This window comes from Triticum aestivum, chromosome 5A, assembly GCF_018294505.1.
Source record: "Triticum aestivum cultivar Chinese Spring chromosome 5A, IWGSC CS RefSeq v2.1, whole genome shotgun sequence".
Classification (NCBI taxonomy): Eukaryota; Viridiplantae; Streptophyta; class Magnoliopsida; order Poales; family Poaceae; genus Triticum; species Triticum aestivum.
The window spans coordinates 570,514,888-570,528,975 of record NC_057806.1 but is presented as its reverse complement, the minus strand read 5'-3'; the positions used below and the strand labels follow the sequence as shown (position 1 = coordinate 570,528,975).

Genomic DNA, 14,088 nt, shown 5'->3' with positions numbered 1-14,088 from the left:
GTAGCTGCGCCGGCGGATCGGCTGCATGGCGTGTGCTGCTCCTCCTAGTGCTCGTATTGCATGCGTCACTCGCTGTTCTCCTGCTCCTACGCCAGCACGGCGGGCACTCCATTGCTGGAGGTACGTTGCCTCCTACTCCGGCGTCGCGCCCAGCCACACGGGCAGCGCGCTCACCTACTCACGAAGGCAAACCTTCCACTGGTACCGCTCGTCGAGGTCTGCTGATGGTGGCATGGGCGTGGGGGCGAGCTCGGGCTCGGCCAGCGGCGGCGGCGCCTGGCTTAGACACAGCCCCCTGCCGTCGACAGCTCAAGGGCCTCCTCCAAGCCTTCCTGGCGCGCGTCCTCCTTGCGCTGGCTCTCCTCTAGGGCGTGCTGGAGCGCCTCCTCCAGGCGGCCCGGCCTCTGCCTTCTGCACGTCCGGCGCCATCACCGGGGGTGGTGGAACGTACGCCGGGTCGAGTTGAAATCCGGCACGAAATAGGTTTAGGGCTGATATACGCATGTTTGTGTGCTTGATCTGGCTACATAATGTCTATGCTAATTACTTGTAAATTGTAACGAGAAGTGTTATAAAGTCCAGTTTTCAGTTCCTCGATGTCCCCGCGCGTTGAGTCTAGTCATCCAGCGTTCCTTCTCCATCCAACGACTAGCCCACGATGACCTGAGCTCTCCTGTGGTGAGCTCTAGTCATCCAGCGTTCCTTCTCCATCCAACGACTAGCAGCGGCCAAAGTGAAAAAAGCAGTACAACCACGATCCCACCACGAGCCCACCACAGGAGAGTAGGCTGCGTTGCGTTCCTTTAATACTGCTGAACCTTGTGCTTTGTTTGTGTTTTTCAGCTTTTCATTTGGCCATATTTGTCCCTGTGTTGCGGGCTTCAGATTTTTTTGTATTTTTATTACTGTCTCCAGTTTTGTGTGCTTAGAGAGGATCGGACTAACAGAAAATGTATGCATTTGGGTGTGACAAAGTGAATAGTACATTTTTATTCATGTTTTTTTTTGTTGCTCGGGAAATGTTTGTGTTGATTATTTTTCCACATTGCCGCAACAACTACGACATACAGTTTATGCATATATGTAAAGGAAGAGTTCCAAACTTCAGCAACTCGGCAGCGCATGTTTTTGTTTTTTTCTTTTCATTATTTGTACTACTATAACTTTGGAAAAAATCATTAATTTTGTCTCATAAATGTAAACAAAGAGCGGGCATTTTGCCTTGTTTTCACTCGAAGGGTGCGGGGTATAAATGTATGAGTCGAGATGTATTATTTTCGTTTTTTATTTTCACTTTGTTTTTATTTGCTTTAAAATTCAATTGTTTTAAATGCATGATTTTTATAAAAAAGATTTTATTTTTATTTTTACTTTGAATTTTCTCATTTTCTTATTTTGTTTTTATTTATGTTTCCCTTCTTTATTTATTTGTTTTAAATTCATGAAATGTTTTAAACAGATTTAGCAATATCTATTCTAATTTCCTCACCGTTTGACACGTTCGCTTTGAATGTAGTGCAAATCTTGATTGTGGGTTGTTTAGTCGAGCGTTCCATACTCCCGTGTCTCGCCATACGTTCGGTGTCCTCCTGGCGGCCCGTTCGCACATGTGTCTTTTGTTCGGCCCCTTCGTGGTGCGATCTCGGGGGCTCGTTTCTTTTCAGCGTGTGTTGTATAAGTTGAAGTTATGAGCTGATCGTTGCCTTCTCAGCTCATTCGTCATTTGTATCTCTCCCATTTCCCTTTGTCTTTGAGTAGAGCTAAGCGGGTAGGAAGAAAGGAGTCGACTAGGGGTCCAATCTTTGTCCTTGCGAAGAAGAAGATGGTAGTCAACGATAATGCGATGAGTGACCTCGGATCTATCTTTGTCTCGTTTGCCCTATCTTCATTTAGAGATTTTGTGATTTTGTGGTTTTCATTCAGTGACCCTTTTTTTATCCTAGTTGCAACTCCACCCGCGACATGCAACTAGGTCGCCTTTTGTGTCCCAGTTGCAAGTCCATACCTTGATACATAACTAAAGCTGATTCTTTTTCTTATCTTAGTTGTAAATGCACCCTCTCGACATGCAACTTAGGTCTGACCCTTTTGTCCCAGTTGCAACTCCACGCCCGACATGCAACTGCGAGCTCGCCTTTTTTCTATCATACTTGCAAGTCCCCACCCTCGACATGCACCATTTTTTGGTGGGGCAACCATTTTTGTCCATAGTTGCAAGTTCACCCTTTTTTTGGCGTAGCTGCAAATCCACTCTAGATAGACAACACAGGCCTAACCATTTTTTTCCAAATTGCAAGTTCATGCTCGATGCCCATTTTTGTCCCCATTTCCAACTCCACCTTCAACATGTAATCGAGTGGCCTCTTGTTTTTATCCCAGTTGCAAGTTCATCCCTGATATGCAACTGCGCCTCACCCTTTTTTCCCATTTTGCAAGCCCACCCTCGACACGTAACTGGGCCCCGACATTTTTTTTGTCCTAGCTGCAAGTCCGCCGTCGACTCGCAACTGGGCCTCGACCTTTTTTCTGGTTGCTGATACGTCTCCAACGTATCTATAATTTTTGATTGCTCCATGCTATATTATCTACTGCTTTGGACATTATTGGGCTTTATTTTCCACTTTTATATTATTTTTGGGACTAACCTATTAACCGGAGGCCCAACCCAGAATTGTTGTTTTTTGCCTGTTTTAGGGTTTCGAAAAAAAGGAATAACAAACGGAGTCCAAACGGAATGAAATCTTCGGGAACGGGATTTTCTCAACGAACAAGACCCGGGAGACTTGGACCCTACGCCAAGACACAAAAGAGGAGGCCACGAGGTAGGGGGGCGCCTACCCCCCCCCCCCCCCCCAAGGCGCGCCCTCCACCCTCGTGGGCCCCCTCTTGCTCCACCGACGTACTCCTTCCTCCTATATATACCTACTAGATCGGCAACGCGCCTTGGCGCGAGGGTGCCAGTCCCAACGATATGGTCAAGCGTTGGAAGATCAAACGACATGATACATTACTCCGAGGCAAGTTCAACACATGTAACAGGAGAACCAATTATCGAGTTCAGGGATAAGAAGAAACATTCACTCTGTACCAGAAGAGTAACATCATTAAGTTCAACTGTTCAACATGGCCACGACCACCTCGACCCGCCGCTCACTCTTGTGTTGCAGCATGGTGCTGCATCCAAGGAGCATGCTGCAGGGGCTCCTCTCGACACTCGGAAGGATGCATCTAACACACATCCCGGCGATGGAGTCTCACTTCTGCACGAGATCATGGTCCTTTGATGCGGCCTAGTGGGGAGGCAACGATAGCACCGTCCACCACTCTCCTCCCGAGGATGGCGAGAGGCAAGCTCGATGGGGCGTGTAGTGGCAGCGGCAAGCTCGGTGACGAAAGAGGAACGGCGAGGAGGGGTGGAAGCACGATGATGGTTGCACGATGGGGAGTGGCGGCTAGGGTTTTTTCCCAATCAGGTAAATGTGGACCAGGAAGAAGAGAAGAAGACGACCTCCTCACCCCTATCCATCTTGAAGCCATCCACACGACGCCAGTTACCACCCAACACGCGAAATCACAACTCGATGGGCTTTGAGAATTACACGCAGTGGCTTCCTAGTTTGACAATATTTTAATCTACAATGCTCAACTTTGATCCTACGACCGAGGTCATCCAGGAGGTAGATCCGACGGCCGAGAACGCATGAAAAAAAGAATGCGCATAAAAATACACCCAACAGCCAGGAATTGCTAAACTCCGAGGAGCCAAGGATTCTCCCATGAGTCTTGTGTGCGGCTTGCCACACCCCACCTGTGTCATCAATATCCAACCTACTAAGATATATTTATATTCCGAAGGTTCGCAAAAACGAAAAAGATCCATAGCGCCAAAGCCCATTGCATGCAAGTGCTGCCCAAAGGATGAACGTTCGGTATGATATATTGAAAGAAAGCCATAATTGATAATTCATCTTACTATTATCTCCGGATGATGAGTCACTGGAATAAGAACATCCATCATAGCTACACATTATTCTGTCCTCATCCAGAATTGTATTCATTGGAATTTTACGACAAACTAAATATTTTCATCAAAAGAAACTGCATAAAATTCCAAACGATGGTCTTCAAAATTGCATATAATTCAAGGTGCATCCTTATTCTGATAAGGATGAAAAATAAATATACACTGGAACTCCTATAAAATACAGATGACCAAAATTAAAAGATATCATAGATACAAGTAATTCAGTCCTCACGACACAGATTGTGTTCAAAAAAAATCTCTTCGATCTTGCAGAAAAATAGAATTTCATACCATTATAAAACAAGGGAGGAAGAGAGACTAAAGTAACAAACCTAAAATATAGCAATATATTTGCATAGCAGTAACAACCCAAGCAATTAAAATTTCACACTACAGTAAGAAATCATAAGCAAAAAGAATTTTACAACAGAATAGGAGATTACATATAGGCAAAGCATGGCACCAACACATCCTGAGTGCAATAAGCAGGGGGCAAGGGCAAAGCACACAGACCTATCTGGCAGTGTGGTGTGGGGCGGCGGGGAGGGAGACGATGGCAACAGCGGTGGTGGAAACCAGGGAGGCCCCCATTGGTGTTGTTGCCGGCGGTGTTCTTCTTTTGGTCTATCTCGATGGCATGCTCCACACTGCAAAGTAGTTGCGCGAGTAGTGGCCTGCACAACCCTGTCGGTGATGGCAAGGAGAGAGCCGGTGAGGGACACAACAGCGTCCTGCAAACCAAGATAATGGGAGGACCAGTTAGAGGGACATCCCAAAATGAGGTAGAATTTGACAACACAAACTTTTGGAGCCCTTCAACTACACCAAATGGAAGCAAATGATAATGCTAAGCACCATACCATGATCAGGAACATGGTTCTGGTGTTGATGCACATTGTAGCAGAAGTCACCACTGCATAGGTGTAGACCAAAAAAAAGCTCTTGCTTGGCCACTCGGAAACGTCACCACCCAACCAGGCTGCTCCTGAAGGAAGACACCCAAATCATAGATACATCAGTCGATATCACACAATGAGATAGTTTTAAGAGTACTCTAATTTTAATAGAAGTAGTGTTCATATAGACATATTCAACAACTCTTAATTTTAATAGAAGTAGTGCTCATATCTAAGTTCGGATTGTCCAACGGACACTCTTAATGTACTTTTTATCATGGTCCAAATGAAACATCGATATAAACCATATAAGCAAAACCATTTCATTTTCTAAGAGTTATAAAGAGAAGGAAATGGCTACCCTGTTACAATCCATCATCTCATCATGGAACAAAGAATAAAACAAATTAGATGCCTACACCGGATAATATGCACGTTGACTATACCAAATCATTAAAGACTAATTTTTTTGAAAGGATGAATAAGAAAAACAGTACACCAGTGTGAAAAACAGAACACATGTGTAGTTGGAGAAAATCTAGCGTTACATAATAATTGAATACTCCCTCTATAAACTAATAGAAGATCTTTTATAACACTAAAGTAGTCATCTAAATGATCTTATATTAGTTTACAGAGGAAGTAGTTGCTAAGAAGTTTCAGGTTTATTAATCACACAACTAAGCCTGCCTTCATAAATTGTCCTCCACCAAAATACTCTTGCTTTAGGAGATTAAAAAGGATAGATGTCAATTAGTGGTGATCCTGCCCGGACTGCATGATACACTACCTAATTATTATGGTGCTAAGCTGATTTCCATGCAATGGTCTCAGTTCTTATAATCCTATAATCTTCAAGTAAAAAAATAATGCATACATTAGTACTGATGTGAGCAAATGTCTCCGTGCCAGCGCCCTCCATGGGGATAATCTTGCACACGAGGTCACCTCAAGCAATGTATTGCCACCAGCATAACTGAAGCACTTGTTCATAGCTTTAGTTATGAGATATGCCGTTAGCTGAGATAGAAATCACAAATAGGTCAGATCACAATCTAAAGAATATAATCTTATCCAAGAAAATAGTCATCAGCAGCAAAGCTTTATTTAGTTCTTTACTAAGAAAGCAAACTTACAAATTACATCCCAAACAGATAAATAAATGGTTCAGAATAAGCAGAGGTCAAGGTACTTACAGTGAGTGGAGCACAACGAGCTAGACGTCGTTCCAGCGAGATTGACAGGGTCGGCAATTTTGATTTGCAAGTTTCGACCGAGGGGCTTTATGGCACAGAAGAAGGGCGAGCACTCCGTGACAGCAAGCTGCGTCAGTTCTCCAACCTGGCAAATCACAACTTCTACTCTGTTCTGCTGTTTGTGTTGGATGACGAAGGGGCGAAGACTCGGACATGGTGGGCATGGACTGCAGCACAAATTCGACAGCCAACATTGATGGGACCACATCTCTGAAGTAAACAAATTCACAAGGTCAAGTTGTAACTCGACAGAAGTGAACATAAGAGCAAACAAAACATGTAGACATTAAAATTGATTAATTTGTATTCTGTCTTGTATCACTTTGTCCATCACTTTAAAACGATTTCCCTTCGACCATAGTAGTACTTGACTTCAAAGAACTAACACTAATACAATCGGATCTATGTAGTCTGGATGAACGCCAACACATTTAATTATTCGTTTAACATCTAATTGAGATAAATTTAATTTAGACCTAGAGATCAAATAAGATTAATTAGAGCGCCGAGTGCACACAACACCAGCAATCTTCCTCCAAAACCATGACCCAAATGGTCAGAATTTTATTGCTTTTTCCTCCTCATTCTGGCAATCATTCAGATTTCTTTCAGAATTAATAATCACAGGGGATTCATTCAGAATTATTCAGATTTCTTTCATAATTAATGACCCCAGGAGATCACAGAAGAAAAACATATGTACATCATCTCTGTAATATACATGAAAGGCAAAAGTTCAGAATGATACAGTTGTATCTTATTTACCTTGTAAGAAAATGGAGTATCAGCTCAAATAATACCCTGAAACCATTGCCATGTCAGGAATGGCAGTCCAGTAAGAATTAGAGCATTCTGTATAGAAAGCTTTGAACATTGAATTGGGCCAGAAATGGCAAACTAACCAATATGCCCACGCAGTGCCGCTCCGACCACGGCCTCTCCTGCCCCACATCCATGTTATGCTCCCCATTGTTTCTCTCCTTCCCCTGACTTTAGCGAGCCCGCCGAGATTGCCACGCTCGTCATCTTGTGAATCATTTTGATCCAAGAATCAAGATCACAGATCAATTATCATAGACATTATATACGACATACCAAATGTTGCTATAAACCATCAGAAAGACCATAGAAATAAAGTACTATCTCAAGGGAAATATCTTTAAAACTGGCTGGAAAATCTTTAAAACTGAACCGTACGAACAAACGAATATATATGCTTGCATCATGAAAATACATAATTTTGATGTGAAAACTAAGAAAGAAAGCACTACCTTTCGATGCGCATGCGCATCTCCAAGCTGACCTCAGCCTCAGTATCGCCAGGCTGGATCCTCTTCCGGAGCACCTCATTCCCCCAGCGGAGCGTGTCCACGGTCATCACCCCGCACCACAGGATCCCCTTGGCCACATTCTCTGCGCATCACCATTAAAAAAAGGAGATGCTCTCCATTTTAGTGCACACAAGCGTAGAGCTTCAAATATCTCACCTTCATGAACCATAAAAACATTACTTGACTGAGTACAAAACGGAAGAGCATAAAATCTGCAGTTAATCAAGAGAGTGGAGCTACTAATTAAGCATGGATTTTCATGTAGCAAATGAAGATTCTAGATTTATTAACTTAACAAATTACCAGTCCTAAAGGTCGAGGAAGGTGCATGGAAACATATTCCTTACAACAACTGTCCTGATACAGAAAAACTCACCGGTATCAGTCACGGTACATGAACACAGAAGCAATAAAAAATAGCAGTATAAAAGGAATCTTGAAAATCGATTATAAAGGAAGAAAACTTGGTCATGAATGCACTGGTTGCAGCTTTTGTGCTAATTGTCCGCTGTTGTGACAAATAAAGACAATGGCATATTCAAAATGAGGCTAAAATTATTACTGATTTAGTTATAATTCCATATAGTAATTAAAATGCTTAGAAAGATGCGGACTACTTGGCATTTTAGGAACTGGCCACTGGAAATAAACCTATAGGGTCTCAGGTATTGGTTGTCGGACATTATTTCTACATATGACTTTTCAGCAAACCAAGATATCATCAACCATTACTCCACTAAACAGACAGGTCAGCCATCTTTAGGACAGATTGTGGTTGCTTATATGTTTCAACAAATTACAATTTCATATGTAGGAGTGGGTCAATTGAAGCCGTTAGCAAGCAATCACATGACCGATTAAAAAAAGATAGTTATGTCTAACAGAATTTTTATGGACCAACTATACTCAATCCACCAGTCCAGGCTATGGTATATTTATCCAGCCTAAATACTCACATATATCAGCCATGAGTGGAAGTAGTTGACAACAAACTATGATCCTAGAAAGTACGACTAAAAGTTTGTCTATCAATGTAAAAACAAAAACACATTTGTAGATCAGCAAACAGAGGAGATGACATCAGTGAAGTAAAACTTCATCAAGAATCATATTTTCAGGAGAGAACAAATAGTGCAGACCTTGCAGTATAACTGTAAAAAGTATTTCTAGGATGGCTAAAGAGAGTAAAAGCCTAAAACTTGCCAATTGTAAACAAACACGAAAGCAAGACACATCACAACAGAAGTAGTAGTACAACTCCCAGATCTCTGGAACAATTTTCACTTCGTTATATTTTTGCTCCGGAAATATAGTCAAATCCTCACTTCTAGCAGCGCATATAAGCATATCACTGAGATAGCGAGGGAAATGGCGGGCAAAGGAGGGAGCTCAATGAGAGGAGGAAAATGGGGAACTCACCTTGGCCTTGGGACCGCTGCTTTCTGCCATGGAAGAGCTCTGAACCATGGAGCAGTCACGTACACGTCTTTGATTGTTTGTTGCTATAATATACCAAAAATTAGTACCCAAAATAGATATTCTAGATGGAGACTCTGCAAGTGCACTTACCTTGTCCAAGTCCAATGCTTTATGGCTCTGAATTCCGACAGTAGACCAAGTTCCATCAACCTCCATAATAACCAAATCACTAAATCCACTATCTATCTTATGGTCGTTTTCCAATATTTCTGGCTCCTTGTTCTCATTATTTGTTACAGTCATCTATCTTTTTAACAACCACTACCTGCAAAATAAAACGGTCACATTAGTTGCCCTATCAGTTAATATTGAGACAGATTTACATGCATACTCACCTCATGCATGTCCAAAGTTGTGCAGTTATCTACTCCTTGACTGCTAATTAGAAACTGGAATCTGGTGACATATGAGACAACCAAATTAATCTAGCATTTAAGAATGGCACTTTGATTCACAGAACTGCAACCACAATAGGCATAAATCTCCAATCTCTTTATAACTAACCACCTGACATGTCTACAACTTATCCCCCCTCTCTCCATCAAAAGCGCCAACCAAACAGCTAACAATGGTGGTTTGATTACCATGCCATGCATAGTCCCTACAATTATCTATAACCAGTCATGTGATTTGTTTAATCCTTAAGCTAAAGGCCTAAACCAAGGATTAACCCATACTAACAAACAGACCAGCCAATTAATTTATCTAGAAAAATTTCAATAACATGAGCCAATGGCAAACCCGCAGCCACCGAACAAAATAAGAAATGCAACAAAAAAATCGTACGAGGAATCTAGCCATGCCGCACTGTCTCCTGCATAGCAGCAAAAAACCGAGGGGGTCCAACCAGACCTAATGAATCCAAAGGATTCTAACAAGAGCCAGGCAGCCAATACATCCAAACACCCCCAAGACCCAACCATAACAACCTACCTACATCTATTCACTCTAACAGAGAGAAAAAAATGCAAAAAATAAGAACATAATAACTCACCGAGGAGAGTGGAGAGGAGAGGGGGATGGGAGGGCGGGTTCGCAGTCGCGCGACGGGGGCGGTGGCTAGGGTGGAAGGGGAGGGGGCGGCAGCAGAGATGAAGCAAGGCTGGGACGGTTCTTGGCGCCAGATTGATCCACCGAGGCGCGTTGGTGGCGTCAAGCCATTGGAGCTCGTCGGCGTCGCCCAAGGCACGGCTGGTTGCAACGGCGGCGGCGTGCTCCGCCTGGACTTCTCTAGCCTCACCCCCAAGAGCCCGACCTCCGCCGCTACTGATAGCTCCTCCGCAGTTCATGGCAGAGAGGGGCTAGCACAAGGGACGGTCAGGAGGAGGAGGGAGGCGCAGAGGAGAAGCGGTCGCTCGGGCCGGAGAGGAGGGGAGCGAGAGCGACGGCTACGCCAGAGATGCGAGGGAGAGAGAGAGAGACGTGGGGGAGGGTGAGAAAACCCTAGCCGTCTCACCCGATTGGGGATGAGGCTGCGAACCAGGGAAAGCCATCTGGCGTCGGGTACGCGAAAAGTCAAAAATGCCCTCGGCGGGAGACGAGTATTTCGCCGGTGGCACGGGATATTTTGCCTCTGGAGAGCGCCGACGGGCCAGACAGAACACGCGCCAGCCATCGCAAATGACACTCTGGGCCCACCAGTGACACACCCCACTCGTCAGCGGGAACCGGACAGAACAGCGGAGTAAGCAAAAGCGCGTGGGAAGCGAAACTATTCATTCCTATAGTGCTACTCCCAGATCCGACGGCAGAGTATGTCCGATGGCCTGATCCAGCGGCCGAAATGCCATCAAGCGAACGCAACGGACGGCTGGATTCGTCTGAGCTCTGAGGAGGCTTGTAGGAACATCCTTCTCTTATTTCTGGATGTACCCCCAAACGATCAGCTACGGAGCCAAAAACATAATTCCACCGACGCAACTTTCTGTATCCACGAGATCCCATCTTGGGCCTGTTCCGGAGCTCCGCCGGAGGGGGCATCGATCACGAAGGGCTTCTACATCAACACCATAGCCCCTCCGATGAAGTGTGAGTAGTTTACCTCAGACCTACGGGTCCATAGTTATTAGCTAGATGGCTTCTTCTCTCTTTTTGGATCTCAATACAATGTTCTCCCCCTCTCTTGTGGAGAACTATTCGATGTAATCTTCTCTTTGCGGTGTGTTTGTTGAGATCGATGAATTGTGGGTTTATGATCAAGTCTATCTATGAACAATATTTGAATCTTCTCTGAATTCCTTTATGTATGATTGGTTATCTTTGCAAGTTTCTTCGAATTATCAGTTTGGTTTGGCCTACTAGATTGATCTTTCTTGCAATGGGAGAAGTTCTTAGCTTTGGGTTCAATCTTGCGGTGTCCTTTCCCAGTGACAGTAGGGGCAGCAAGGCACATATTGTATTGTTGCCATCGAGGATAACAAGATGGGGTTTTCATCATATTGCATGATTTTATCCCTCTACATCATGTCATCTTGCTTAAGGCGTTACTCTATTTTTAACTTAATACTCTAGATGCAAGCTGGATAGCGGTCGATGAGTGGAGTAATAGTAGTAGATGCAGGCAGGAGTCGGTCTACTTGTCTCGGACATGATGCCTATATACATGATCATACCTAGATATTCTCATAACTATGCTCAATTCTGTCAATTTCTCAACAGTAATTTGTTCATGCACCGTAGAATACTTATGCTCTCGAGAGAAGCCACTAGTGAAACCTATGGCCCCCGGGTCTATCTTTATCATATTAATCTCCTACTACTTAGTTATTTCCTTTGCTTTTTTACTTTGCCTTTATTTTACTTTGCATCTTTATCACAAAAATACCAAAAATATTATCTTATCATATCTATCAGATCTCACTCTCGTAAGTGGCCGTGTAGGGATTGACAACCCCTATTCGCATTGGTTGCGAGGATTTATTTGTTTTGTGCAGGTACGAGGGACTCGCGTGTAGCCTCCTACTAGATTGATACCTTGGTTCTCAAAAACTAAGGGAAATACTTACGCTACTTTGCTGCATCATACCTTCCTCTTCGGGGAAAACCAACGCAGTGCTCAAGAGGTAGCAAGAAGGATTTCTGGCACCGTTGCCGGGGAGGTCTACGCAAAATTCAATATACCATGTACCCATCACAATCCCTATCTCCCGCATTACATTCCTCTCGTTTTCCTCTCCCCCACTTCACCCTTGTCATTTTATTCGCCTTTTCTCTCTCTATCCTCCCTCTCTTTCTCTATTTGCCTTCTTCCCGTATGTATCCTTGTTTGTGTTTCCATGTGCCTTCTATTTGCTTGCATCTTTGCTTGCAAAAAATCTATTGATATGGATCCACTTAAAGTGTTATACTTAGATCATCTTCGATCCTTATGCGCTCGTGCTGAAACCCCAACTAGCCTAGTTGATGGGAAATCTTTAGATGAGCATGCTCATTTTGTGCGTCACCGTTTGTCTGAAAAAGGGAGACTCTTATGGAATCAAATAAACAGATTACTGTGTTATGCTTGGAATCTTTGTGAAATTTGTGATTTTACTTGTTGCTCTAAGAACCTAAAAAACACCTCCCCTACCTATGTGAGTTTAATGATATTGAAATCTTATCTTCTTATGCAAAAGGTGTTTATAGTTACTACGATATCGAACGAATTGAAGAATTTGTTGCTTTTAAGGGTGCTTATGAAGTTGCTTCTTTGATTGAAAAATATGATATTACTCTCTACAAATCTGAAAATTTTGACATACTTAAATATTGCTATGAAAACTATGCTCACAATGTCTATGTCAAAGAATTTATTGAAAGAATGATCGTTGCTTTGGAAAAAATAATGATATGCATGAATCTATAGATAATTATGATTCCGATGATTTGATTGAAATATCCTTTGATGAACATGATGCTTGCTATTCTTGTGGCCATGATGCCAATATTTATGAAGGTGAATTTGCTATAGTTCTTTATGTTAAACATGAGATCGTTGCTATTGCACCCATACTTAATAGTTCCTTCTATGAAAAGCATGATTGCAATGATGTTATCATAAATTCCTTTAATGTCAATTGTGTTAATGATATGTGAAACCCTAAGCTTGGGGATGCTAGTTTTGCTAGGACTACTATTTGTCGCAATGATCATGATTGGGGTGATTCTTCTTTTGATCTTGAAAATGTATTTAAGCCCCATGATGAATATGAGATTGATAATAGTGTTTTCAATATTATTAAAAGTGGGTTTGGAGAGGTCATGACTTTAGTTAATGTTAATCCCACTATTTTGGAAGAGTGTCAAATTTGCATGCATGTAGATCATGTTGAAAATATTTTATGTGATAGCTATTTTGTTTAATTTGCTCATGATCCTACATGTAATTATTATGAGAGAGGAAAATATGGTGGTAGAAATTTTCATGTTACAAAATTATCTCTCGTTATGTTGAGATTGCTATTGTTTCTTTCCGCTTCCTTGCATATGCTAGTTTTTGCTTGCATTGATAATTTGTTTGCCTATAAGATGCCTATGCATAGGAAGTATGTCAGACTAGATGTGTTTGTCATGTGTTTATGATGCTCTCTTTGTGCTTCAATTCTTGTCTTTCATGTGAGCATCATTGAAATATTATGCCTAGCTAGGGGTGTTAAACGATAGCGCTTGTTGGGAGGCAACCCAATTTTATTTTTATTCCTTGCTTTTTGCTCCTGTTTAGTAATAAATAATTTATCTAGCCTCTGTTTTGGTTGTGTTTTTTGTGTTTAATTAGTGTTTGTGCTAAGTAGAACCGTTGGAAAGACTTGGGGATAGTCTTGGTACACTTGCTGTAAAACAACAGAAACTTTAGCGCTCACGACAACTGCTGCCATTTTTATTTGGAAAGTGCTATTTAGTTAATTATTTTTGCAGATGATTAATAGATAAATTCCTCACATCCAGAAATTTATTTTAGATTTTTTGGGGTTCCAGTTCTTGCGCTAGCTACAGATTACTACAGACTGTTCTGTTTTTGACAGATTCTGTTTCTCGTGTGTTGTTTGCTTATTTTGATGAATCTATGGCTAGTAAAATAGTTTATAAACCATAGAGAAGTTGGAATATAGTAGGTATAACACCAA

At 42.4% G+C, this 14,088-nt stretch overlaps 1 long non-coding RNA gene across 5 annotated transcripts; it reads right to left on the bottom strand.

Annotated features, from left to right (window-relative positions):
* Positions 1–4,348: 4,348 nt before the first annotated feature.
* LOC123104862 (uncharacterized) lies at positions 4,349–10,397 on the bottom strand. 5 transcript variants are annotated; one of them, XR_006450577.1, is made up of 12 exons: positions 9,981–10,397; positions 9,322–9,382; positions 9,077–9,251; positions 8,927–9,009; positions 7,811–7,864; positions 7,448–7,589; positions 7,079–7,202; positions 6,942–6,977; positions 6,117–6,386; positions 5,798–5,940; positions 4,885–5,009; positions 4,349–4,755 (listed from the first exon to the last, which is right to left on the bottom strand). It is a non-coding gene; the product is annotated as an uncharacterized lncRNA (long non-coding RNA). The 5 variants fall into 5 exon arrangements; XR_006450578.1 differs by having other exon boundaries at positions 5,798–5,896; XR_006450576.1 differs by having other exon boundaries at positions 5,798–5,915; positions 9,981–10,396.
* Positions 10,398–14,088: the final 3,691 nt, after the last annotated feature.